General features: G+C 44.2%; 1 protein-coding gene across 9 annotated transcripts in view; it reads right to left on the bottom strand.

Annotated features, from left to right (window-relative positions):
• Nucleotides 1-27,126, bottom strand: part of EBF1 (EBF transcription factor 1) — a 300,604-nt gene that overhangs the window by 161,402 nt on the left and 112,076 nt on the right. The gene's annotated exons all lie outside the window — the stretch shown is intronic.

Below are 27,126 nucleotides of genomic sequence, written 5' to 3'. Positions count from 1 at the left end.
ACTGCCTGAGAAGGGAGGATTTCCAGCCCCAGGCCCAGGACAGTATTGCCCTTGCACAGAATATCCTAAGTAAGTGCATGTGGCTACATCTAGCTAATCTTTCTTTCTCTCCCTTTCCAAGAAGCACTAGAACCTGGCCACAGATGGAAGTGGGACATTAGATGACCCCAGTTCAAAACCTGAATGATGGTACAAGCAAATTCTCTGTTCTGAAGTGCATTTAATTAAGATTTCAAAGTATTAGCCACATAAATAACTTTCCTTGCACATGAACTTATTATTATTATTATTAATAATCATAATAATAATAATACATCCTTTTCCTCCCTTACCATTAATGGCTTATAGGACTAAATCAGAGAGCAAAAAATCCCGCTCTGAAATCCTCCATATATTTACTGATTAAGCAAAGCTCTCAAAAAAGAGGCCTGTGAGCTTCAGCTACCTGAGTGAAATTAGAGGCAAAGTAAAGAAATAGCATGTTTAATCTCCAAGGCAGAGATGATTTTTTAAAACCATATATTTTATTTAAATATGATTTCCCTTTCTCAATGAAAAATTTATTATATGTGCTCTCTGACTAATCTCCGCAATACCTGGTAATTTTCCCTCATCTTTAAATATTTCTTAGAACAAATGGACTCAGGTTCTTGGCATACACATTGTGTGTGCATGAGTTCCTGCTCCTCGTTTCCAGGTCCCCATTTGCTTTCTCCAGGCCTGTTTGCTTCGTGCCGTCTACCTACCACGCACCGAGCGAACAAAACAGGAGCTCAGCACCGACAAGAGTTTGCTTAATCAGGGAGACTTGTGCACTGCGAGCCAGAGAGGTGATGGCGGCAGGTGTTTATATCATTTTTATGTCTTGCGTTTGTACCTTGCTGATCTCTCCTGAAATTCTGACACGCCAGAGCTGTCCCAGCACCTAATCATGATTTGTATCTGCTGCTGACACATTGCTAATATGCTAACCTGTACACACGGCTAGGCATTGATGGAGCTTCTCTCCTTGTCAATAGATCGCTCAATAGATACATACACAGACATATCTCATGGAGAAGTTTGCTGCATCCAAGCTGCTGTATTAAGAGCTGGCCTGAGTTTTGCCCTGTACAATACATGCAGCATAATAGAGCATCTCACTTGCAAATTTAGACCAACAGCATGAGCGCTGGAAAAAAATTACACATCAACAATGACCTACTTATTTCTTTCAAGAAACACTTGCTCTTCCTATTACAAGCCTAGCTCAACTTATGGTTGAGCACCTACGCGTTGCAAGTGATGTGGTCCAGTACGTAGAGATTCATTGGCGGACTTAAAGGAAAACGGCCTCCAGCGGAAAGACCAATTTTCACGTGCATGCCTTCCTTGACCAAAATCAATCTATATGCACCTTGAAACATCAGCTGGATATGTTTCTCCCAAGGCAGGATTTTAATGAGAAGTTTGGGACCAATCCCACCCATCATTTCAGAGACATGGTACTTCAATACTTTGTGTTGTAACTTTTCAAAAAATAAAAAAAGGAGCCTTCATTTTTTGGGTTACCATATCTCTAAAATTTTCCCTGCAAACTTCAGGCATGATTTACCCTACTGGACCTCAACAGAAGAATTGGGACGTGCCTCCTGCTGCTTCTGGAGAGATTCATACAGATTCAGCGTAGGGGGAGGAGATCGCTGTATAGAAAAATGAGGGGCAAGAGAGAATAGAGAGGATGTATATAATAAACAGGTCCATATTGCCATGGGATGACAGCTGACTTCAGCTACACATTTCCAAAGGCTTAACAGAGACCATCAAAATTCACCCCTGAGCTGAAGAGCACACAGACCAGGGACATTGCACACATGCCTCACCGGGGCAGAGACACATTGCAGCCCAGAGGTAAAAGCTAAGGCCCGTGTACTTTCCAAGACCCCAGGCTTCCAGTTAAAATAAGAACTAATAATTCTGAATAAATCAGTAACTATCAAAGTCATCATGAGAACAATTTGTGAGCAAGAGAAGGGGAATATTTGCAATGTATGTTATTTATAATGCAAAATTCAACTTGCTCTGGTCCAAACAGGGAACATTCAGCTGGAGGTTCACAAAGGTAGGGATTTTCTCTGTACTTTGGGGTATGTGGGGGGCGTTTGGACAAAGGGACAACATTTCTCAGATGGCATTTTGGCTGGAGCGAATCTTTTATTCCTAACTCCAGGGTAAAGAATGGGAGTTCCTCCCAACGAGAATAGTTATGAGACCAGATTTACCCCTGAAGGCATCGAGCCTACGCAGAGACTGCGGTGACACAATCAGCAGCAATGGGCATGGTGGTTTGGGAGAGGGAGCAGAGGGCGCCCGGCCAGTGCTGGGGAAGGAGCGGGCATTGCCCAGAGCATCCAAGAGCTCGGGATGCGTCTCCAGCCAGCAACGATCGACCACCTGGCCTCCTTCGGATGAATCCTGCCTGGGCGACAAGGCAACTGGTTGACACTGGGAGACATGATCTACAGGCTAAGCAACTAAGCAGGATCAAAGCTTGAGAGTGCGCAGTACCAAAGTCTCCCAGCACTTGCTTTCATTTATTGTCTGTTGTCCAGATTCAGCAAAGCACCTGAACACACGCGCAACTTAAAGCCCAGGTGTAAGTGCACGAGCATCCACTTCCACGTGTGTTCAGGTTGCACGGGTGTCAAGCACTTTGCCGAATCTGAGCTCAATACCTAGAGACCGCCCGCTCTGGAATCATTAACATTTGCAGTCTGTTTCCAGCTTTTCATGCTGCAAAGCCCTTTTTCCTTTCTGCTAGCCACCAAGAACTTCCAAATCGATACCACAGTTTAAAAAATAACTTCCAAATCAATACCCGAAATAAAGGTGTCCAACAAAAATACAACACCTGCAAACAGAAATGCCAAACATTTTCATTTCACACCAGAAAATTAAAGAAATTTACTTAAAAACAAGTTAAATGAGCAAAGGATTCTTCGAAGAGGAGTATTAAAAAAAAATTAAAAGATGAATGAGCTGACAGATGTTCAGCTAAAATCATGAAGACAAGATGGTAATCATTTCTGGGTATGTTAGCTAAACTACGGACTGGCTGGGTCACGTGACACATGACAACACACTTTTCACCGTAGGTGATGAAACAGTTTAACTGTTTGAAAGTCGAGCAGATCCCCCCTGGAATAGGGCAACAATCCATCCCCGTGTTTCCACGGTCCTGGTCTGAAATAATATTGATCCGGGGTGGATATGAATTTACCTGGATGAGGCTGTAGCTATGGGCTGAGGTGGGTGCTTATTATTATCATAAAGATATGATTCTTAATGATCTGGGAACACAGCCCTATATAGGTTTGAATAATGGCATTGTCTCATTGCATGCATAGTTTGTGCTTTTGTCTCAGACAGGTTCATTTTTCACTGGAGGGGAAAGGTTCATATCGCAAGAGGGGGGTAACCAGTTGATGTTACAAGGCTGACGATTAGACCTCTCGCTGTTCCACATGACACTGGGAAGGACTCCAGCAGGCAACCTTAATGCCTGCTTCAGCATCTTGAAGAAATTAATGAACACAGCTTCGATGGCAAAACATTTCAATCAACCCCTACCAGCTGTGCCTACAATTTTTTTTTTCCTTTTTAAAAACAGGTTTATCAAAAGTTTCTTCGAAGGATAACAGTCATTTTGGGGGCGAGAGTGGGAGGGGGGATAAAAAGGGAGAAGGACAATGGTGGTTAGTGCCAAAAGATGCGTTATGGCCCCTGTGTTTGTTGAACAAATTAAGCACGTTCTGGTTTTTCACCTGCTGAAGTAGCAGCAGTGCATATGGCCCAGAAGTTAAAAATAAGGAAATATGCATACATTACCATACTTAATGGACGACCCTCTCCATTTAATATGCAAATTTCCTGAAATATTACTGAATGCCGTCTGTTCTAAATGAATAAATTTGAATTGCAATTAGAATAATCCTTTATAATTAATGAAAACTGTCAATTTTGGTTCATAAGTAATTTGATTAACAGGATGATGGGACACTTATCAAGTTCACTGGACTGCTACGGTATGAGAAAGCTGACAGGGAAAATAAGGTGGTCCAGGCACTCAGGCACCACTGGAATATTATCCTAAATTATTGATAACACAAGCTAATGAACTTCAGAAAGTGAACTCTGCATTCCTTATTTAAAGGGACAGTGAAGCCGGGTGATTTGCACTGGTTTGGTCATGATAGCCTCCTCCAAAGGATGCTCATGACATTGCTGGCTCTTAGCAAAGGGATCCACAGGCAACCGCCTGTGCCTAGTTAAACCTAAAATTTACGTGTTCCAGCTGCTTCCAAAGGGGAAAAAATGTTTGCACAATAAATGTAAGAAGAAACAATGGAAACCATGTGGTGCAGAGTTTATTGTAATGCCCCCGACATTATTTTACATTATGTTTCCGCTGGCTAAAAAGTGCATTCCCTGCACCTGCATCCCCTTCACTTTCCCTCCTCTGGTGCTTCCACTAATGGGGAGCAACAGAATCTGAGCGTGTTGCTTTTGATTTAATCAGGAATGCAATTAATAAAGTCCTGTGAACTATTCGCCTCCCCCTGTCCCTCACTGACACCAGTGGGATTCAACCAGATGGGAGAGATGTCGTGAAGCCAAACTCTAGTCTGACGTGCCCACTCTTGGTCTGGATCCATTTGCTTCCCACAGTCCTTCGGGGGGGCACCCAATGCAGAAGGGGTGCCAGGATGTGGTACAGGGTGGATGTCAGACCTCTTTTACCTCCAGTCATCTACACAATGCCAGCAAATACGAGCGACATGGGAGAAGTCCTGGCAGTTTGTCAAAACCCCACAGCCCTGATGTGAAGTCTAGTTTCCAAGCTCAGCTCAACCTTTTGAGGCTGGATCTACCACCCCCATAACAACGAAGGTGGGGAATGAAGGGTGCCTGCCTTCCTTTCTCCCAACCTTGACTCGCAACATGCCTCGGTCCAAAATCTTGGTCTCGGTAGGCTAAGGGGGCCAGCAGTGCTGCTGCACGCAATACTGATGAGATCTCAAGGTAGACCACGGAGGTTGAGAAAAGGGCCCTTTGCAAACCACGCAGGGCCTGAATGGAAGAAAAGCTTTCTCTGGAGACCTGCTTTGTTTCACATGCAACCTCACCCCTCTAAATACAATGATTTCACATCACATCCACATCATGAGGAACATCTGCCTGTTGCATGGAAATTGTCCCCATCGCCTTCACGTATCCAAGGGACCAATCCTATGCTCAGCATATGAGCCCTGTAGTGTTGCAAACATACGCTGGTAAAATCACACCCCCACCCCAACAATTCAATTCTTTCAGGCTTGTTTGCACTGAGCCAGTGGAAAAGTGTGCAGAGAAAGGAGAATCTAGGCTCAGTTTATATGCAGGCACACTGCCAGTGGGATTCAAGGAGATCATTTGTAAAAAGCCTGCTATTGTATAGCAAAAAGCAGCATGCATGAGCAAGGTATGTTTTAAAACATTACAACTCTGCCAACTCAAAGCAGATTTTCAGCAGAGCACTGAAAGGCTCTTCTGCAGCCTAGGAAATATCTCTCTGCTAAATTTCAAGCTGATACGCTCAACCCCGACTCACCAGGGCTGCTTTTAGAGAGTTCACCTTTTTTTGGTTGGTTGTTTTTGTGCGGGGGGTTGCCAACGGGCACACTTCCCCACACCCAGAAACAGCACAACCAGCTGCGACTAAACTGTCAAGTCAACGTCACACCTTGGGGGAGAGGAAACGGGGACAGTTTCAACCCTAGAGGTAAAAATTTGGCAGACTTTAGGCAAGGATCAGAACATTTTTAGAACTGAAATGTTTAGGGAACAAAAACCCCAGGGGACGTGGAAGGTGCACATTGCGGGGATCTGCTCCTGCATCGCCACACGTAGAGAGGGATCAGGATCGGGACCGGGATCACCAAGCTATCTATGTGCTTAGCTTGTTACGCAGAGCCCACTGCCATGGTTAGGCAGACACTTTGCAATGCCACAATGGACCGATTTCTTCCCTGCCGCCTCAGACGCAATCACAACAATTTTGTTTCTGTGAAGTCAGTGGGAATGAGTTTCCTCGTCTCTTCTCCTTCCTTCATTTTTTTTTTTCCCTTCCTCCTCTTTCTCTTCTCTATTGCTGGTTTCATTGCGGCTATGGGAAAACCAAGCCAAAGGAAGTATATTTTCAAAGGACTAAGATCCCAGTCCACTTGTGTGGAGAAATGATAGATTAGCAGTTGTGCATGTGGATAGGAGAAAGGTTATAGCAATGTCACGGACTTTTAACTCTTCGAAAGCTCATAGAAGCAGCTCGCAACTCAATCTTTTTACTTCCCCATTATTTTATTTTTCCAATGTTTGGGGGAAAAAAATCCTCTCCAATTTATTGGTGGAAGAGTAGCATTACACAATAATCCAGCAATCACCTTCTGTCTTATTTATCAACCAGAGCAACTCCTAATAGCCTGTACTTTTCATCCTTAGATCTCACAGCATTTACAAATCATTAACCCCTAGTTTTAGGAAAGGGGTAACTGGGATAACCAGAGCTTCTGTGACCTGATCTAACTCAGCATCAGGCAGTGGCAGATCCAGTAATACCACAGAGATTGCACTATTAAAAGGCCTTTGACTAGACCCTTTCTTTCCCCCGAGCGCCCAAAAGCCTAACAGCAAGAGATGCACTACCTGTACCTGCACCATTTGGTTTTGCATAGCTTATACTTGGTTAAATGGATGCAACAGGCATAAGTTAAAATAAAAGAGCTGGGTTGGGAGAAACAGCCATTCTTCCATAATTCTGTGCATACGTTATATCTCACAGCTCCCTGGCGGAAGTGAAAGCCCATATCCTAGAGAATTAACATCCAGCATCAGAGAAGTTAATGAAGGACATGTATTAGGTAGAATACGACTCCGTGCAATCCTCTTTACATTGCACCGTCGCAATGGATAAACTAAAACGAGCTTGCGACGAAGGTTCAGAAACGCAATGGAAACGAACAATCTTCTGCAGGTGAAAAAGAATATCTTTGGGGAAATAACTGAAGTTTGGAAGTCTTTCCCTTGGGTGGTAACAGAAGCCACTCTACCAAATCCAATCTATCTATTCTTATTCCACGCTTATTATGGTGGTTTCCAAGAACCATTGTCGTCTGCCCCTCTTTGTGAGTGCAACAAAGGAAGAACAGGTGGTAAGGGGAATATAAAAAAACCCCACCGAACTCCAAGGCAGTTTTTAGGCATATAAACCACTCCCAATTTAGACATACATGAAGCACTCCTCGTTTGAGACGCCTGAATAATTTTTTCAAATGTTCTTTGTGCATCTCCTCAAAGCAAATGAATTATTTTAAAACAGTTGGAGAGGGTAAGGGAGAAAGAGGGTGAGCATTAGACAAGACTCTGCCCTACACAAATGAAAGTCTTTGAGTGAATTATGGTCTGACTAGTTTCTTTTTTAAGACGCATCAAGGCATTTCAGTGTGTGTCAATAAAAGCCCACCTGGAGGAAGAAATTACAGAGCACTGGAAAGAATGCCAAGATTACTCAAGTCTTTGTGTTTTCATTTATTTTAAATCTGTGTGTTGTTAAAACAAATGTAGAAATTAGCCATATGGGAACTTAGTTTTGGTACAATATCTTCATCTGTCACCACATTTGAAAAAAAACCACGCACACAACAAGATCACTGGCACTTGGTCATGAAGGGAGGGTGAGAACAGCACACGAGAAAACAATGCCGAACATATGCACAGGCATTCGACCTCGCAGTCTGGTGACTGATGATTATTTCACAAATACAGGCACTATGATAGATGATTATTACTGATTGCTGGGGTATACTTTAAAGAGCTTCTTACAGTAACCATGTAGGAAAGGGAGCTCATGCATCTTGCTAGGACAACCTGCACTTAAGCTGAGTGCAGCTTACCCAAATGAAAAGCCATACGCCTTATTTTGAATTCAAACCTTAGACCCAATGCATGTAAGACAGGGACTTAATAGCTTTCCAAACTCTCATTTGGCCTCAGTTATACAACCAGCTGACACTGAAAATAATTAATGCCCTTTAGGACTCACATCTGCTCCTATGGTTCCATGTCAAGGTTTTTAATTGGGCTATTTTGGCATTTGGAGACAATGGCAAGGTGAAATAACCTTTCTTTAATATTTCTGAGGTCAGAAGTTAGTCCTGCCAAAGGTCATCCTTCAGGTTCACAAATGAGTCATTTGTATCACCTAATGCAATCTGTGACTTGCAAATTGCACTGGGATATGTTATAGTGCATTAATTAGTCCATGTGATGAATGCTGAATTCATCATTACCAGCCGTAGCTTGTGCAGGCATGCCAATACTTGTTTTGGTAGGTTGCAGTAGCTGATTATATTACATATTCCTCTTCTAAGTGTGGCCTTTAAGATCAGGACCGGTTTGCTGCTCAGAACAGTGGCAAGGATGAGCTAACTCTCTCCCCCGAGAATCTCATGACCCTCAGCATCTGAATTTCAAGAGCTCCATGGTAGATCAACACTGGGAAGCTCCAAACCCAACAGATTTGAGCCCCACCATCACAGGTGCATGAGACAGCATGGCCACAACGGAGATGGCCACCGTCCTGCCTACCTGGAGCATCCAGAAACCCTCAGCTTGGCTTGAGCATCACCAGCATGGCGTTGTTTTTATTTGCCATCTGCTTCTACAGTCTACAGGAAGTTTGCTTTCAACCTCTGCTCCACAGCTAAAGGACCCTAGAAGCTTTCACGGGGAAAAAACATAAATACAAATTGAGATTCTTATGTGCTTGCATGGCATCCGGGGCTGAGGCTCTTCAGAAGAACACGGGATATCTCAAGATCGGTGATAAAATGGCAAGAGGCATCACCAGCATCTTCCCATGAAATCTGGTTAGTCTTTCAGGCAAAGGTCACAAGCCAGCCATAGCTGGTCTGCAAGATCTATAGGCTGCCCCCATGTTGCACAGAGGAGGAAGAGTCATCCTGGCAGGGTGGTACAGACTGGAGAGAGTAGGAGCAGCACCTGAGAGATTCACCAAATTTCCTTCTCCACTTGCCAGAAACAAGGCTGTGTAGCCTGCAGTGTCGGGGGGCACACCGCAAGCTAACCCTCCTCTCGGGGACCTGCAGTGTGGTAGGACTGCAGCAGCTCCTCGGTGCCCATGGGAGATAAGCCAGTATTTGCTCCCAAGCCCTTCCTAGAAAGACTCCATTGCATATCCCTGCTCCAAACACCTTGCAGAGAGTTTCCCCCTCAGCCACAGTCTGATCTTTCCGCTGGCTGGCAGCGATTGCCTATAATGAAGGGATTATTCATTTCTGTTTCAGAGGGATAGAAGATCAGGATATGGACACTGCCTGGCTGCACCATCTGTGCAGTTGACATATATTGATTCATACCATCTTCCCATCTGTCCTTGACACCACAGAGCATCAGAGGTCACCATCAACTCTTTGCTGGAATTCCCCCAAAATGCAAGTTTTCATCCAGCTTCCTGTCATTTAAAAAAAAAAACAAAAAAAAAAAACTACTTCTGTGGAAAACCGATCATTTCTTCAGCATATTGTGAAAGTGGATATGCCGCCGGGTTTGGTGTTCCAAGTCTACACTGGGAATAGAGATCTAGTAACGGGCAATATTATCAAACAAAACTGAACTGGAGCTTCCAAGTCTTTTAATGAAACAGTCAAAGACAAAGACAGATCTTAAACAGCTGAAGACGCAGAAGACGCTACAAAAATTACTAAAGGTCTCAAGAGATTAACATAGATATATTTGGCTAGGTACAGTAACCAATTAATATAGAAGGCAGAGAAAGGTGAGATACGGCGTCATGTGTTTATGGAAAGTGGCAAAAAAAATTCTAAAACTTGCAGCTGAGTAATTCAGGGACTGCGCTGAGGTCTGCGGAGAGGATCTTGTTTTACTTTGATGGTAGGCATCATATTTTCCGGTCATTCTATGCAAATGGTGAGTAGACAAGAAATGACAGACTTTGATATAAGTAGTAATATCATTATGTCATCTGGGTTTAGTTCATCACTTGTGCTTAAGCTCTATTTTCGGTGCATTAAAACTTCCCCAAAAATTGCTTTTGGGGCCAAAAATTCTCACGCTTTTTACATGCCAAAGAACATTGCAATGGAAAGTTTGAAGGACCATCCAACCAGCCAATCCTGAGAAATCACAGGGAGGGAGAGAGATGTGGTATTCCCTATCAGCTAAAAATATTTCCCTTATTTTGAAAACAAACAACACAAAGGCTTCAAATTTCAACATTTCATACTTGAGATTTAGTAAATAACTTAACCCCTGGGCAACATCTTCAAAGTAGTCTGCAAATATAAACTAACCCCCTCGCACATATTAACAGCCATAGCATCCTTAAAAGGCAGACCATCATCCTCTGCTAACAAGTTTTGGGGAAAAAAAATCCTGAGACAAGAGTGCGTGGCTCATTTGAGCCATCAAGGGAGTTGAGCCTAAGGGTATAACACAGAAGCTTTCCACTGACCTACCTCTGCTAAACCCTACTGGTCTCTACTGCCAGGCTCAAAGCACAAGTTCCATTCCCTGAACAACTTATGATACTCTGTAGATGAGCAGTAAAAGAAACGTGAATAAAAGTATGGTAATGTCAGTATGAAAGAGGTCATCGTGGGTCCAGTCGTCCACCCCAGAGTAGCCTCCTTGGCCATTCCTAGGTGGCCTAAGAGACAGAGCTCAAGCCTCATCCCAGCTAATGGACCCCATAGACCACAATTTAGAGCAGCTCCATTTACATCAGCACCAACGTCAGTCCCCAGCGCTCGACGGTAACAACGCTTGACGGCTGCTTTCACCCCTTCTGAATGCATCCCCCCCCGCGAGAGTCTGTCTGGATGAGTTTATGAATGAACTTTTGAACACAATGATTAAAAGCAAGTAAATTAATTTAGCAATGCTCCACTGAGACTCAGCTGGTTCCCATTGTTGCCCATTTTCCTTTGTCCCTGTATCATCAATGAGCAAGGATCATGCACATCACTTTAGTAGCTCTCCCCTCTTTTCAGAGCTGATGGGCACCCGAGCAGTCCCATCTAGCTCAGTGGCCCTCCACCTTTTTTTAGGACTCCTTGTTAAACTTGAGGCTCCCCTCAGAAAATGCCAGGCCTTGCTTTTCACGCATCTTTTGAGTACAGAAAAATAATACGAGTCTTATTGTATAAGACGATATTGCATAATTCTATAATACAATGTTGTATAGTGCAATAATATAAGGCAAAAAAACTCAGCAAGCCTATGACAGGGCAGAATGTTTTAAACACAGTGAAATCCTACTTGAAATCCCTGGGTTTATCTCGCGTTCACACTGCTTGGCACCCCATGGCCCCTGGTCTGGCACCCAGGTTGAGCATCGCGGATCTAGCTTAGAGCCGAGTCCGCACAGCCCCGGGCATTGCTACTAAGCGCGGTGTCCTACAGCTCAGAGATCCTGAAGCACGAACACAGGAGACAACATAACATAAACAGGAAAGTATCTGGAACTGAAATAAGTACGAGAATATCAAACCGAAATATCGAAATGAAATACCAGTTCGATATTTCGAACCAAAATATGAATACAAAAATATCCGGAACCAATTCCGCTTCCAGTTCCAGGCCAACTGAAGTCACGGGAGTGATGCCGGATGGCCAGCGGGGTAGGGGAAGGAAGAAACTACCCCCAAAATGGGACCAGGGACAAGAGATATTTCTGCGTGCAGTTTCTAAGAAACAATTAGAGGCTGTGCTCTGTGCTGCTGCCACCGACTTCAAGCAGATCCCATAAGAAATTGCACGCTGCTGCTGTAAGCGTGGCGTCACGTGGGTCATCCCAACAGGAAGTTCCTGTTTCCTTCCTCCTCCGATTACATCATCCACAGACGCATCACCACATAGCACTGCCATCTAGCGGCTACTTGCATTCATTACCCCTCCTAGTTATTTCATCTACAGCATTTTATCGTTTTTTTAGGATTTTGTTCTTCTCCCCTGGAGTACAGACAGTTTTTCATAGGTCAGGGGGCCATATGTGTTGTTTTTTTTAAATCCACTTTCTCAAGAAATCTTTCAGAAAAAAACAATAAAACCTGGGTTTGGACACCTGTCAACGCTGCAAAATCAAAAAATCTTAAGATTATTGACTTTTTATACCATCTGGCAGTGGCTACAGATGAAAGATTTAATGAATGTAGGCCCCAACATAGCCACCAACTCCTGTGCCCATGCTTAGTCCATTTAGCTTCAAGGGAAATCCGCACAGCCCTTCACAAGAAGGTCCCCGTGCAAGATCAAAGGTTTATACTGTGAAGCACTGACATTTAATGTTATTTTTAAAATTTATTTTCAAGTTATCATGAATGTTTAATACACTGCGTGTGTGGTGGGCACCATCACTTACAAAGTGTCTTGTCTTGAGGTACTAGTAGCTTTTTTTTTTATCTCAGTTTACTGTGTACTATTTTGGAATTAAGAGAATATAGTTTCCTTGTACGTCTAGTTAATTTAAAAATACATGTTTCAAACGAGGCTGCAGGATTTGCAACCCTCTTCCCCCAGAAAACCCAACAGTAAGGACATCAACTTCTTTCCCCTCCCAACATGTTTCTTGCCCAGTCTCATTCTGCCAATGAAACGATCCTCACAAAGCAACAGAGGAAGGAGAGAGTGGACCTGCTACCATTTCCACTGGAGTCAATGGTGAGACCTCTCAGTCGCCGTGTTCAAACTCCTCCGGTCGGGTAAACGTGGGTAACGGCAATGTGCAAGCACCCACGCGCCTCTGAAAAATTCCACCCAGCCCCTGACGTCTTCTTCAGACATATAAATCCTTCAAAATATCTGGTCCCAAAGATATGCTCGAGGACTTTCTTCACTCTGCTGGAGGCAGTGAGAAACCCATGCCTCGTTACGAAAAATGGCTGAAGTCTGGGGACTGGAGCCAATGGGAGCAGCCACAAATGAGCAGCCAATCAGAGTAAAAAGATGTGCAGAAACATAACCCCATTATAGAAAAATAATGTCACGGGTATCTTGCACATGTCTTTTGGCCAATCAGAGTGCCCAGACTCACTTACGGGGCAGTACTAAAACAGCCATGCTTTGGGGGTTATGCAAATTAGACGTCCTTCACCATCAGATTTCAGTGGAACAGATAAATAGAAGGAAAATACATCTCTTGCTTGACTTCCATGAGGGCTTATCATGTGGCTGGAGCAATGCCATTTCTGTCTATTCTTTCATAAATTAATATGGAGGCTTGGGTATTTATCATGTTGTTTGGGATTACAGAGGGACACCAGTAACTTGACACAGACTTTTTATACTCAGAGCAGGAGCACTGAGAGCAGGCTGTCCTGATCCACTCCCAGGCCACCTGAAGACGGCATGGAAGAGCATCTGAATCTGGTCCAATTACTTTTGTAAATATAGTATGTTGCTTGGTGGGTTTATTCTAACAGAGGAAGGGCTGTGTGGGTGTATATACATATATATATACACACATATATACAAACACATGCATACACACACACACACATATATATTTATATATACATACACACCCACATATGTATATGTACACACCCACATATATATGGCATTGGTAGATGAGTGTGTGCGTGTGTATATATATATATATATATATATATATATATATATATATATATATATATATATATATATATATATATATATATGTATATATATATGTATGTATATGCGTATATGTGTACATACGTGTGTGTGTTTGAGGCACTGATGTATAACGTGTGTGTAATATATATTATACACATGTACATATGTGTGTGTGTCTATGCACACACATGTATACACATAAGCATGCACAAGGGTATGTGTGTCTGCATCACACATTTGACCTTATTTCTGCAGCCAAGTCAATCGGAGCATCCGGGAATCAACCTTTCCTTATTCATTGATCCCTGCCACTTCCTGTAACCTTCCTGGATGGAAAGAGAAGAGATAACCCCCGCCCTAGAAGGCTTGTACTCTAAAATGCTTTGTCCCCATCTAATCTTATTGCAATAAACCCTTCTCCATCTTCTCCAGACATCTCTGCTGCGCGTGCTTTAAAAAACGATCATTTAATTACCCCTCCGCTCCCCACCCGACGCAGACCCCAGCTCTTTGCCTCGGAGGGAAGGAGCGCTCTTGCCCAGGCAGCGGGCAGTGACTGAAGCAGTGAGGATAGCTCCTGGCTCCCTCCGCACAGGAAGACGGTGCCTCCACAACCTCCACCCCCCAGGCACGGAGCGAGGCTGCCAGCATTTCTCCTGAACGGTTAGTGACCACCGGAGCCAAGAACAGCCCGACTGACTCTGAGAAACGCGGCTGTCTCTCGCTCCTGCAGGCCTCCAAGCCCTTGGAGTTGGCAGCTACTAACCAGTATAATTCTCTCTCCCATAAGTTATCGGAAAATAAAAACAGATAGAAACCCCATTACTTAGCATATTCATCCCCACATCTGGATGATAAAATGTAATTCTTCTGGAAAAATATAATTTTTCGGCGCTATGTTCCCGATCTGCAATTACATCGAAATCACATTAATTGAGCTATAACACTGTCAGGCCCAGCAGCTGGAAGGCACATCCATACATCCTAAGGAGATGGCCATTAATCCAGAGCTCTGCAGTGTGGCAATGAAGCAGGGATGTCCGTTCCCCAACGTGATTTACTGTCTTTCAAGCTGCTTAAGTGGGAACCTCTACAAAAAGATTTAAGTTAAGTGACTCTTATGCCGAGCTGGAGCTCATTTATTATTGAATTAAGTTTTCATTTCTTTTTAAGGGGAAAAGAGAAATATAGTTTTATGGGAAACAAGGTAAAACGGTTAAAAGAAATCAGCTCTTACAATCCAGAAAAGCCAGCTCCCGTGTCTGCAGCAGTTTGTTGGTGCACTGGTGGAATACTACGTTTCAACGCGACATATGTGTCTGCATGTATACACATGCACATATATACACACACACGTAAGTGCACATACATAGAATTACGTGCACACTATTATGAGCCTTGATTCTGGAAAGTCAATACATAGGCACATGCATGTATGTAAGTATGCATGAGCGTGTATGTGTCTGCATCACACATTTTACCGTATTACTCTTAAATGTAGGCAAAGTGCCTTCACGCCATTCAAGGAGACAATGCAGCACCCACATGACTTGAAAAGTCTTTATAGGATTGGGTCGCCAATTTATATTTTGCATGGCACATTGATCCTATTTTCCATATTTTGCTATATTTTTCTCTCCTCTCCCCCCCCCCCCCCCACTGTCTGTTAGAAAAGTTTTTGGCTGCAATAAAACTGAAGGAGGACCCTTTATACAAACAGGAAAGAGTTATGCCTGACAAGCAAGCATTAGTCTTATGTGAGAAAAACAGATGTATGTTATGGGTGTCATCAATGGCTGCATGGTCGAGAAATTAAGGAACTCTGCTCATGTAGCAGAAGTAGATAGACAGTGTCCTAAGCACAACATGAACCACATCTGATGGACAGACAGAGATTAATCCCACTGAAGCAACCTGGATGCTGTTTCTGAGCCTTAATTATAATATCAGAACAGAGAGATCAAACTAGACTCTGAAGCCAGTCTTTGCCCAGAAATATATGCAGCCAACTCCTTTATGACCTAACTCTACCAAATTAACAGAGTTTCGCTGACAAAATATTTGGGACATTGCATTTATTTAGTGGAGGTTTGTATGAAAGCCTCAAGCACAAGAGTGCCTTCTTTTTTTTTGCAATTTTTTTTTTTTTAAAAAGCTCATACAATTAAACCGGCTAAATATTTCTGAATAAAATATACTTAAAAATATAAATAATTAAAACCTGCCGGGACCCCCATAATGGTGTCATTTACACTCCAGTCACATGAGTCTACAGCACAAGACCCTTTCGTAATTAGGTACGTACACTATATAAGCTCCCTGCCTAATTAGCAAATTATGTTGAAAATAGCATCCTGCTAATTAACGGTTATTATGGCATTTCTGAAGCTGAAGCTTTAATTATCACCAACCTAATGCTTGTGTACAGAAAAGAAACTTTTTTTTTTAAATTATCAATAAGGGCAGGAGATTATTATCAGGCAAATCTGCTGACGGCTGATTAATTTGTTTGATGCAAAGTTGCTGCGTGTTTCATATTATTTTATCGGAGTTGCAGGAAAAAGGTACATAATTTGGTTTCATTAGCAACTCCTGCTATTTATCACTAGAAGATGCCCCCCCTCCCTTTTTAGTTGTTTGTTCAATTCCCTCTGTGTTTTTGCCTGCACCAGCATCAAAGTCAAGAGCAGGAAGTTTTAATTAAGTGACACTAATGAGGTCGTTGAAAATGATACTTCAGCAATTCAGCATGCTGTTAAATGTGTTTATTCTATAATGTCATCAAAGGTGATTGTTTTCCCTTGTAATAGATAAAATTCATTACCATAAGCATTGTACTTTTGAGTGTTAGAAAGACAAAATGCAAGTTAGCCAGGTGTGTCTCTTGCACTTTTCTTTCATTCTGCCTCCATGAATGAATTTGCTTCTCAAACTATACCTGAATAATGAAACGTTAGGGCAGCGTTATCGTTACTGTTAAGTTTTCCTTGTGTGGAGAACAACTAGAGCTGCCCAGCCTACTCATTCTTTTGAATGTCACCCTCATTTTTTTGGCTAGCAAATGCTTCGCAATGGATCCCAACATCCTTTGAAAGCATCCATTATTCAGACAGAGGAGATGCGTTGGGTAAATCCAATATTTTTTATTAGACAAATTCAAATAGATGGGAAAATTCCTCCCTGCAAGCTTTTGGGTACCAACACCTTGCAGCAGGCTGAGGATGCATTTTTGGCCCCAGTGCCCAGTTTTTCAGTGAATACTTGCTAACAGGATGTCTCTGTGAATCTCAGCCCTGAGAGACTATCCCTGCCTTTTCATCCCAAGCTCACCTATGCCAAGGCAGCTGCCATTTGGCACCAAAGCTGCACAGAAAAAAAAAATCTAAAAAGGGCCATATAGTACATATAATCCTGCAAATCTCCACAAGCGGTCCCACTGGAGAGGTGTGCTCGTGTGCTGCAGGGGTGGCAGGACCGAGGTCAAATGTACATGCCACATTGGGCCAGATCTTCCCATCGGGTCATCAAGCATCAGCAGAGCTAAAGTTAGTCTTGCACAGACATGAATCGTCCCAATCAATCTGCAATTTTTAAGTTCTGCTTACTGAAAAAAGAATCACATTTCAACCCCCCCCCCAATAATTTAATGTTTATTTCAAATAATTGCATTCACACTTGACTACAGACCATTTAGTAATAGGCTGAGTGGAGGAAGGGGCCATTAGAGGGATTTATGTTGGCTTTATTTATTTTTAAGCTTTGCATTAGGGAAAAGAAATGGACATTCAACCCCACTCCAGACACAGCGTACATCCACTTTACTTTCTGGCAGCATACAGGCACCTCCAAAGCTAAAATTTGGCTCTGACGACTTGGAAAAAGGTCAAAGTGTCAGCTTTCTGCCCTTATATGCTGGAAAAATAAAGAGCAAGGTGAATGCTAGTAGGAGGGTTGGTCAAAAAACTAGTTAGGATTTTCTGAGAAAATGTTGAAATTATTGTTTTTCAACACGCTTCAAGGATTTGAGTTTTATTTTCTCTTTCAATTAAACAGAGTAAAATTTCCCTTTGTTCATATTCATATTAAAATGAAAATAATGGGGGGCAAGGGGGATTTTCCAGAAGTGGGGTGGTCCCTTTTTTTTCTTCATTGGAAGACAAGGTAAAGAAAATGTTTTCATTTCAGTCAAACCAATTTAAATTTTCATTTTATTTAAAAAAAAAAAATCCAATCAATAAAAAAAGCTTTCCAAATCATTCAGAAAAGCTCCTTCTTTGAGAGGCGAGCAGCCTGGTCCAGGAGGAAACCTTTGAGCACCTTTAATAAACAACCTCGTTCCTTTGCTTCGAGGGGTAGGGAAGTGAAAGGCTGGGGACGCCGCGGCATCGTGGGCGGGCCAGATCCTGACAGCCTGTATTCCTAAGAGCATCTGCTCAAGGCTTTGTGCTCCAGCTAAACCCCAGGAGAGCACCTGGTCCAGACTGTATTGCTTTCAAGTAACCTCTGCACAGCTGGAGGAGGGAAGTGGGAACGTCCTGCCCCTGCCCGGAGCCACCCAACCTGCCTGGTCCCTGGCCCCTAGCATCCCCTCCATACCAGCATCATGGAGATGCACTGCCCAGGAAGGTGGTTTGTGGCTCATGGTGAGAGGCCACATCATTGCTCCCATTATTACCCTTCCCATCACACGGGCTTGTGCCCAAAAGCTCGCAAAGAACTTTTTCCCCCAACTACTCAGCTGATATAATACAAGATATTGCATCGACCCAAAGAACCGGGCCTCCCCACAGACGGGGCTGTCATGCTACCAATCAAAAGATGTCGACGAGACAGTCTGATCCTTCCCACTCAAGTCAATGGGAAAACCCCTGTTGCTTTCAATGGGTCAGGACTGAACCCGAATTGAGGAATGGAGAGACCCCGGTGCGACTTCACTGCTGACCATGGCTTGTTTGTAAGACATGAAAAGCCCTCTGCTCTACCGCCAGACCCAGGGAATTAGAAATCCCTGCAAACATGCACCCCCACCTCCCCCCCACTACCACCGAGCGAGCCATAAATCATCGGTTTGTCCATACGGACTGAAAAGCAGGGAGAGGTGGAAGCTGCTGGGAGGTGTTGCCCTTCATGTGGACAGCAGGGGACATGTCTGGGTCACATGACCCCTAACCTTATCTTTATTTTTCCATCAGGCTTGGTGACATTTGTCCTTTCTCATTCAATAAGATTTGGGGCTGTTTGCCATTTTCAAGTAACCGCATTATACAGTCTGCCCTATGTGTGCGCTCGGCCCCAGATATGGGGCTGAACGGGTTCCTTCCTGGCTCCTGCTTCCCAAATGGGATTTTATGTTTTGTTTGCTTTGACAAAAAAGAGGAGGAGGAGGGGGGAAAAAAAAATAAAAAGAAACCTACCCCCTGGGAAAGTTAGCCTCAAAACATAACATTTCTATAGCAGGATAAACCGCTATGGTCACTGCAGAGGACAACATAATTACAGACAAAAGCAGAGAAAAAACAGATGTACTGAACAAGCAATTTTGTTGGTCCCAAGTTAGAAGGTCAATAGGCTGGGGTGCCTAAATTGTACCGTCTCCAAGCAGGCATTAGCTTCATCCTGAAGATTATCTACACAAGGCTTCCAAATTCTACCTGAAACCAAAAATGTCTTCTCGGTCAAGAAGTCAGAGCTCAACTTTCTCCTTAAAAAGACAAAGCCAAACTTTTCGTCTGCTTCCCGAAGAAACGCACTTCAAACAGAAGCAGGAATGCTGGCAGAGACGCCTGGGAAGTCGACGTTTCGGTTTTGCAGAGGTTTCTCTGCAAAGTCCAAACGGTGACTGTCCTGTTGCAAGTCAGGCAGGCCTCTCTGCCACCTTACAGCTCCAACGTGGGGAATATATCCTGCAAAAAAGACACGGGAGCACAAGGCAACGCTGCCTCTTTATCCAGCTAAGTTATTTATATGACAAGCCTCACTGCTACGAGATCTGAGTGCCTCACAGCTTGTAAAGAGCCACAGAGAGAGGAGGCGTTGCCCCCATTTCACAGATGGGAAACTGAGGCACACAGAGCCTAAGCCAAGGGTCAAACAAGAAGTTCTGGTAAATCAAGGGGGGGCTGACTCTGGGTCTCCCAAGTCACAGGCAGGCACCCAGACCTTGGCATTTCCTCCCACCTCCATGTCACACTCATGCCAGCTGCCGGCACATCAAACCGCAGACAGACAGAGGCAGCCCATGCTGAGAAGTGGAATAATACGCTGCACTGTGGTGCTTGCAGAGGTGCACGCAAGAGACTCGCAGGCATGCCCATATTTATTCCTCGTATCACTCAGAGCACGTACGACCCCCTCCGAGCCGCGTGCTCATTCACCCACACGGACCTCTCCTGCTTCTTTGCAGGAAACTGCTGGCAGGAGACTAGCATCATCTCCCAGAAACGTTTCGGGGCAGTGCTAAGTCACAGGAGCATTTATACCATCCTGGTTATTGTCTTAGGAGCATGTTCTAGACCTCTGCAAGTGGCTGCTGGAGGCCAGAGACGGTGTCAAATCTGGGCCCCATCCGTTTGGATCTGCACGTCACTGGCCCCAGCCCGGGAGCGTGACAGGGCAGAGCCTCGTACGCTACGTGCATGCAGGGAGGGGGCGATTCTTTGTGGTTTGCTCTACCCCCACACACAGTGCAACCATGGGTCAGAGAGGTGGCAGGATCTCAGCCTGAGTGCAAAGCTTTTTCTTTCTTTTTTTCACATGACTGTGGGCCTCCTTGGCTGCAATGACAAAAATGACACCGTTTAGTTATCAGAAAGAGGAAGGCCCCATGACGGGCAGCATCACCAGGGTGTCCAAACCGCACGCTTGAAGAGGCAGGCACTCAGTGATCTGCAGCGTGCTCGGGAGCCTGGATGCAACCCCCCCAAGCCAAACACCAAGAGGAGGGCATTTCTGATCCTGTTCCCTACTCAGGAGAGTAGTGTATCTAGCCTGAGTGCATGCTCCTGGCTTCAAATGCAAGCTGAAAAGAAAGCAGACACCTTTTATTGGAGCAGGCTTGCCATGAATGCCCCACGCTAGTCATTCACTCTCTGCCAATTCGTCCCCGCGCCCTTTCGACAGGTGCCTGATTTGCATTGGCAGAAGCTTTGCATGGTGCCACGAAGCTGGACATGTGAGCGGATCGAGTCTGAGAAGCACCGCTCCAGAAGTAGCTGAAACCGAGATGCATGAGACGGGGTCATTCAGTCCCTCCCATATGCTAGGAATAATGGCATTAACTGAATGAGGATCCCATGTGCACCCAGCATTTCCATCTGTTTGCACTGGTCAGTGTGCTGACTCCCATGGCGATGTCTAGGAAATCACAAAACACCGTAGTGCCAGGGAACAGCAAATTAGGCATGTGATATGCTGCAGAGAAGACCAGTGCGAGTTCAGCCTGGATACACAAAGGCAATATGTCATGGAGCAAAGAGGAAATATTCCTTCCTACACGGGACGGACGGCCATGCATCTATAGTATCGCCTTGCACCGGCCGTGGTATTAGTAAAGGAATGATGCCGAGATCAGAAAAGAGCCACAAAAAATGACCACTGAGACAAAAAAAGTAAAGCACCCAATAAGGTTTTTCCTCCCCGTGACACTAATTGCACATGCAGCCTGGCCGCCCCGGTCATATTTTTGGGAGGAAGGAAGGGTCGACATATGAGGCTGTCGGAGGAGTACTGGGCTCGTTATGAAAAGCCGCTCAGAGCCTGACCCGGGCGGGCTCGCTCCCATTCAATACTGCCACAGCCTTGCACACTCCCAATCGTGTTGGTGCGATTGCTCGCAGACACCCTGCTACGCAGCATGAGCCCTGTTCTCAGCACAGCTCAGGACCAGTACTCAGCACCGAAGGACATTTCAGGCATGAAATTTTTTGTTGGGAAATGCCAATTCCTCTAAATATATACCTTTCACAGAAACAAAACCCTATTGACACAATTTTTGTTGGGATGGCTTCTCGGGCCCAGGATGAAATTTCTGGGTGAAGCCAAAGAGAAAAGCCCACTCCCAGTCAGGCAATATGGAGTGATTTGAGCACTCACTCGGGCCCATTTGCAAGTCCCTGCTCCCAGTCAGGTCCTGGGAGGCTGGAAGCTGGGTTTCCTGCATGCCAAGTGAGCACCTAATTACAGTTTTTGGTTACACTGGGTCTCTCTCATACAGTTTTCAAAGGTGTCTGGATGTGGGAAATAAAACCCCCCACAAATGCCAAAATCTTGACTTCTTTGGCAAAAGAGGACTCTTGTTTTTTGGCCGGCCCCACTGATCGTTCATGGCTGGATCCAGGTCTTCAGAAGGCCTCTGGATCTAACCGTTCCTCTTGGGACTTTTATGAGCAAATCTGCACAGGCTTAGCACCAAATGTACACCCCAAATGGTGGACTTCTTTGAAAAACTAGTCCCAATTGTTGGTGCCGAGCCCTTCTGGAAATTCTAGCTTTCTGAGGAAAGGTCTCGTTGTTTCCTGGTATCAACAAAAGTAAGTTTGAGTCCCATCCAATTGATCATTTCCTGTCCCTCCTTCGTCGAGTTTTATTTTCTCTCTTCTTCCTGTCAAGTGTTCTCAGGTTTTGCATTTACAAACCACAAGAACATTTTTAATAAACCAAAAAGGGGCATTATTACTATTTGCCCGGCTATAGTATTGAGATTACAATCAAGGACCCAGCCCCTTTGTGATAGGTGTTGTACATCCACACACACCATATGAACGCAACCACATGTTACAAATGCAAATACAAATACAAATGATCTGCATGACAGATACTTGAATGTCCCACGTCTGGATATTCCACTGATGTTGGTAATACGACCTGAATACCAACTCGATCCGTCCCTGCAGGTTACTCAAGTAGACATGATGCTGCCGCCCACAGTAGCGCCCACCTCAAATGCCCCCAGATGATAATCAGCTGTAAATCATGAGATTTAAAAAATAATCAATTTGGACTTCTAATCGTTCTACGTTTTAATTTCAGAACCGTTATGAGTCATACTTCCAAGCTTTTTCTCAAAAGTCACAAGGGCTGATTTATGTCAAATGCAAAAGGCGCCGAGTTTCATGAAATCACATGACTCGGGGAGCAGGAAAAACACTGACAACAGAACAAAGAGTTGAGAATGGCTTGACTAAACCGCTCTTCTGGGGCCGAGAAAAAGGACATTTCTTGTAAAAGGCCTGAGGCAGGGACTGTGCACAATGTCCGAAAAATCTGAGACAACCAACTTTTTAAATGACTCTTTAAAATATGGGCCTTGCAGTGGTGCTTCTCAACGCTTGTACAGTTTTTAGTTTCCACGCTTGAATATCCCTTTAAATAGAAAAGAGGTGTTGTAGTACCTCATTCCTGCCACCTATATACCTCCGTCTGAATCAGGGTTTTGTAATTACTACACCAACAAAAAGCAGCCCGTGCTTTTCCACAGCCGAGTCGGCATTATTTTGTTGCATTCGTTCCTCACCTATTGTTGGCGACTCTCCCTTTGACTGACATGTGGCATTCTTGTCTTCATGGATGGAGAAGCAAAGAGCTTGATGGTTATCGACATAAGGAAATGTCATGTCTGAATATGTTTCAACGGGACCTTTTTTCCCCTCATTTCTTGCCCCTTCCTCCCACTTCATTTATTATATTTAGCACCATGAAAATGCTCAAATATAAATTCATAAACTAAACCTTTAATTGCACTCAGGAATTTGAGCCTGCCTCCTAATTGCTACAGAACAGTAAAAGTCACATTTGCAATGAAAGTGTCCTTCCAGGCCAAAGCAAATTACCGTCTCCTCTTCTTTACACCGGCATAACTAACAGCATGATTTGGCCCCTTGCCTTAGAAATGAAAGCGGAAATATGATTCAGAGCCAAATTCAGCAGCGGTGGGACTTGTGTGGTAAACTACACAGCAGGTGTACACCATTTAGAAACCAGAAGTAAGTGGGTGGAAGAGGACAAGTAGCTTGGTTTGCACCTCTAAATTACCTTCACTTAGCGTGGTGCAAAGTGAAGGCAATTTACTTAGACGCAGTATTTGATGGAGATCAAATTCAGTTCCTGGCACTAAAGAGCATCTCCTGCTGCTGACTCCCATTTATACATGAGCTAGGGACAGAAATTACACACAAACCGGTATAGGTGATCAGAAACCAGGTCCAAGCTGTAACATAACAGAAGTTCAGCACACAGAAACTGCTTTCAAAATGGCCAAACCCAGTTTAAGATAAACCTGGATGGATGCAGTATCAGACTGAACTGATTCAGGTTAAATCAGTTTATTGAACTTCCCCTCCAGATTCAAATTCACTCACAGTCTCCCAGCATCCCAGGATGCTTTGCACCTCCTCCACACGACCCCCCCTGCCATGGGCTAGCTATCCTGGCCCAAGCCATCTGCTCTAGCGCCCCCCGGCTCCTGGCCTGGGCCACCACAGGCATATGGCTGCATTTCCAGAATCAAAAGTGAATGTCTGTTCACTCACTTGTCGGTTCAATCTACGCAGGTTAGACTAACCCGCGAAGACTGAATCGATTCAGCCTCAGGCTTTTTGACTGCCTGTACTTAGCCCCAAAGTCATGTATGGTTTTGGCACTGTGGCATTTTCAGTCAGGAAAAGAGAAGATCTGGAGACCACAGGAGCTGCACCCCCGACAACACGGCCACATCCAGCTGTGGGAGCGTTAGGGATGGTACAAACGCACATGTTTGGGTCTACTCTAGCTTTCACCTGACTTCTGCTGCTACTATCCTTGTCAGCATGCAAACTGCATTGGCGTTGCACTCCTGCATATGAACCCAGTGCACTCTCTCTCCAACCAATGTACACCACTGCCCACGTCAAAATGAAACCAGGTTGGAAGAGTCTATGGAAACCGTTTCCACTCTGTCCCCGCTCATGCTAGTGATGCTAGCCAGCACACTGCTCATCTGTTTCTCCTGAAATTGTCTTGGCTCCTACCTCCGCCCCATCCCTTTTACACAAACCACTCTCCCCAAGCTAACCCACAAGACTACCAATCTCTCCACCAGCTTCCTGAACACACATCAGTGCTTCATCGTCAGCAAGCAAAGGCATCTCAGCAAAAGCAGGGGTGGGATTTCATTACTTATTGCATGCACAGTTTCATCTCATGCAGCAAGACAACTTTAGTTTCAGCAAAAGCTATCCTCACATTGCCATTTGTGTAGACACATGCATGAAATGCCAGCTGGCTAGGTAAGGTTTCCAAAGCTCTCTTTCAGACCACAGCTATAGCCAGCAGGCGATTTAGGCCTCGATGCTTGTGCTAGAGAGAGCACTTGACTATTTTTGCATCTTGTGTTCTCTCCTTTTGTGCTCTCTCACAAAGAAGCTAATCCTGCAAAACAGTTTAGGCAGGTCACCCTTACTTAGGGAATCAGTGAGTCTTCTTCCAAGGAGACTACTGATCAGGTGAATGACATGTTTGTTAATGGTTCCATAGATGCCAAACCCATAATTAATATAATATCTGTCAAAGAGAGCTGAATACAACAAAACCTTCAAGCCCAGAACAGCACCATACATCCATTGGCTTTTACAGATCCAAAATGCTCCAGTCACATCTATTCAGGTGCTTGCTTCAGATGGCAGTAATAAATCAATATTTCTGAACCAACCATGGCTTGCTGGGTCTGACCTCATAAATTAAGAAGATGTGCAACTTTAGGGACAAAGACAGCCCTCCTCCTCCTCACATCACCACACATCAGGAATAAGCCACTAAGATCAGACTCAGGACCACGGGATCAAATCTGCTCCATGTGCGCACAAGGGGAGTCAGCACAATTCTTCAAAGAGCAGAATAATCTACCCCAAAAAACTGAAGCACCATCAGGGGCACTAGGGGAAAGAAGCAGGCCCTACGACAGTCCCACCTACGTTGTTCAGGTACTTCTATTTTCTTCTCCTTTTATCATGGAATACTCCCTGCCTCCTTTACAGCCAACCAAGCTATAAAAGTCTCTGGGAGCTGGAAGTATACTAAATGTTAATTCTGCCTCACCCTAATAATGCTCAGATTTACAGGGATCTATTCTCCCACTGATGCATATTTGTAAGTGCTATTAGCGTTAATGGGAGTTACAGACTAATTAGAGAGCAGAACAGAATCTAGGCTACAGAATATACTACCAGCCGCCATCAGTGCCAAGAGAAGAGCCCCTATGTCACCTGCCTTTCTGCTGCTATAATGACAGACGGGACTGACGTCGAGGGCAGAGCCCTAAAGCTGGCCACCTTGGCTCCTGTACTTGGCATTTCAACAAAACCAAACAAAAAAATACTTTAAAAGCAATGACCGGCAGGTTATGTAAAGCCTATTCCATACCAATACCGTCTCCAAACCAGGCGCTTGTCCAGTTCTAATCTCCTTCTCTCTTTCTCCCGCAGGAAAAGCAGAAAGGTATGGTCACTAGATATGCTAGAACAATTAACATTTTTAACGAGCTTGCCGGAGCGCTGCTGTAGTTCGGCTCCTCTGATTATTAAAAGGGCATTGTTAGCATGCTGCTTAGCTTCTATTAGCTGAAACAAACCACATCTACTGCAGTGCATGGAGAGGGTTGGAGGGCTTTTATTCATCCTTAAAGTCCAGGGTCTCTTTGGCATAATAAAGGTCATATCTCCTAATCATGGTAATGTTCACACACAGCAATATGAGCTGACTGCAGAGGGCTCCGGCACTCAGAAATCCCCCAGTTAGAAGGTGTCACCGATTAAACTATCGCATTTCAAAGGGTTCCATACAGTAAATAGGAAAGAAAGGAAGAAAAGGAGCCATGGCCTTTTGTTAGTCAAAAAGCTATGGAAAGCGATAATTAACCCATTTTTGTTGAGAAATCATTTGGACAAAAGTCAAGGGATTGCCACCCTGTCAATTGTTAAGTCTAGATAAGGACATTATATTCCACTGTACAAAGAGTGACTGAAGATACTGAATAGAAAGTAGGCCACTACTATGACTTTCCCTAACCCATCTGAAAAGAGGTCTGGGTTTTTTTTTTCTCAAAAGAGGTGGCACAGTAAAGAACCTTTTCCCTCCATTAAAAACATAACTACGGTGCCTGTTTTTTGCATTTTGTTAAATATTCAAAGGTACCATGCAATTAGCATGTCATTAATGAATAATTAATTACAGCTAAAGCAGCCTTCAGATTTTTTGCAACTAAATTATTTAAACAGCAAATATAACAATAGAATGCACATCCCCTCGTTCTGCATTTCATCAATGCGTTATTTGAAATGAAAATGATAGGAAACAAGGACTGGGATGCATTTTCTTGCTAAAAGTTGCTATTCTCCACTCTCCACAGCTCTCTACACCACCCCCCACCACCCCAAAAAAAAAAAA

This window comes from Crocodylus siamensis, chromosome 10, assembly GCF_052110815.1.
Source record: "Crocodylus siamensis isolate JL-2025a chromosome 10, ASM5211081v1, whole genome shotgun sequence".
Taxonomy (NCBI): domain Eukaryota; kingdom Metazoa; phylum Chordata; order Crocodylia; family Crocodylidae; genus Crocodylus; species Crocodylus siamensis.
The sequence above is the reverse complement of the archived record's forward strand: the minus strand, read 5'-3'. Positions and strand labels throughout refer to the sequence as shown.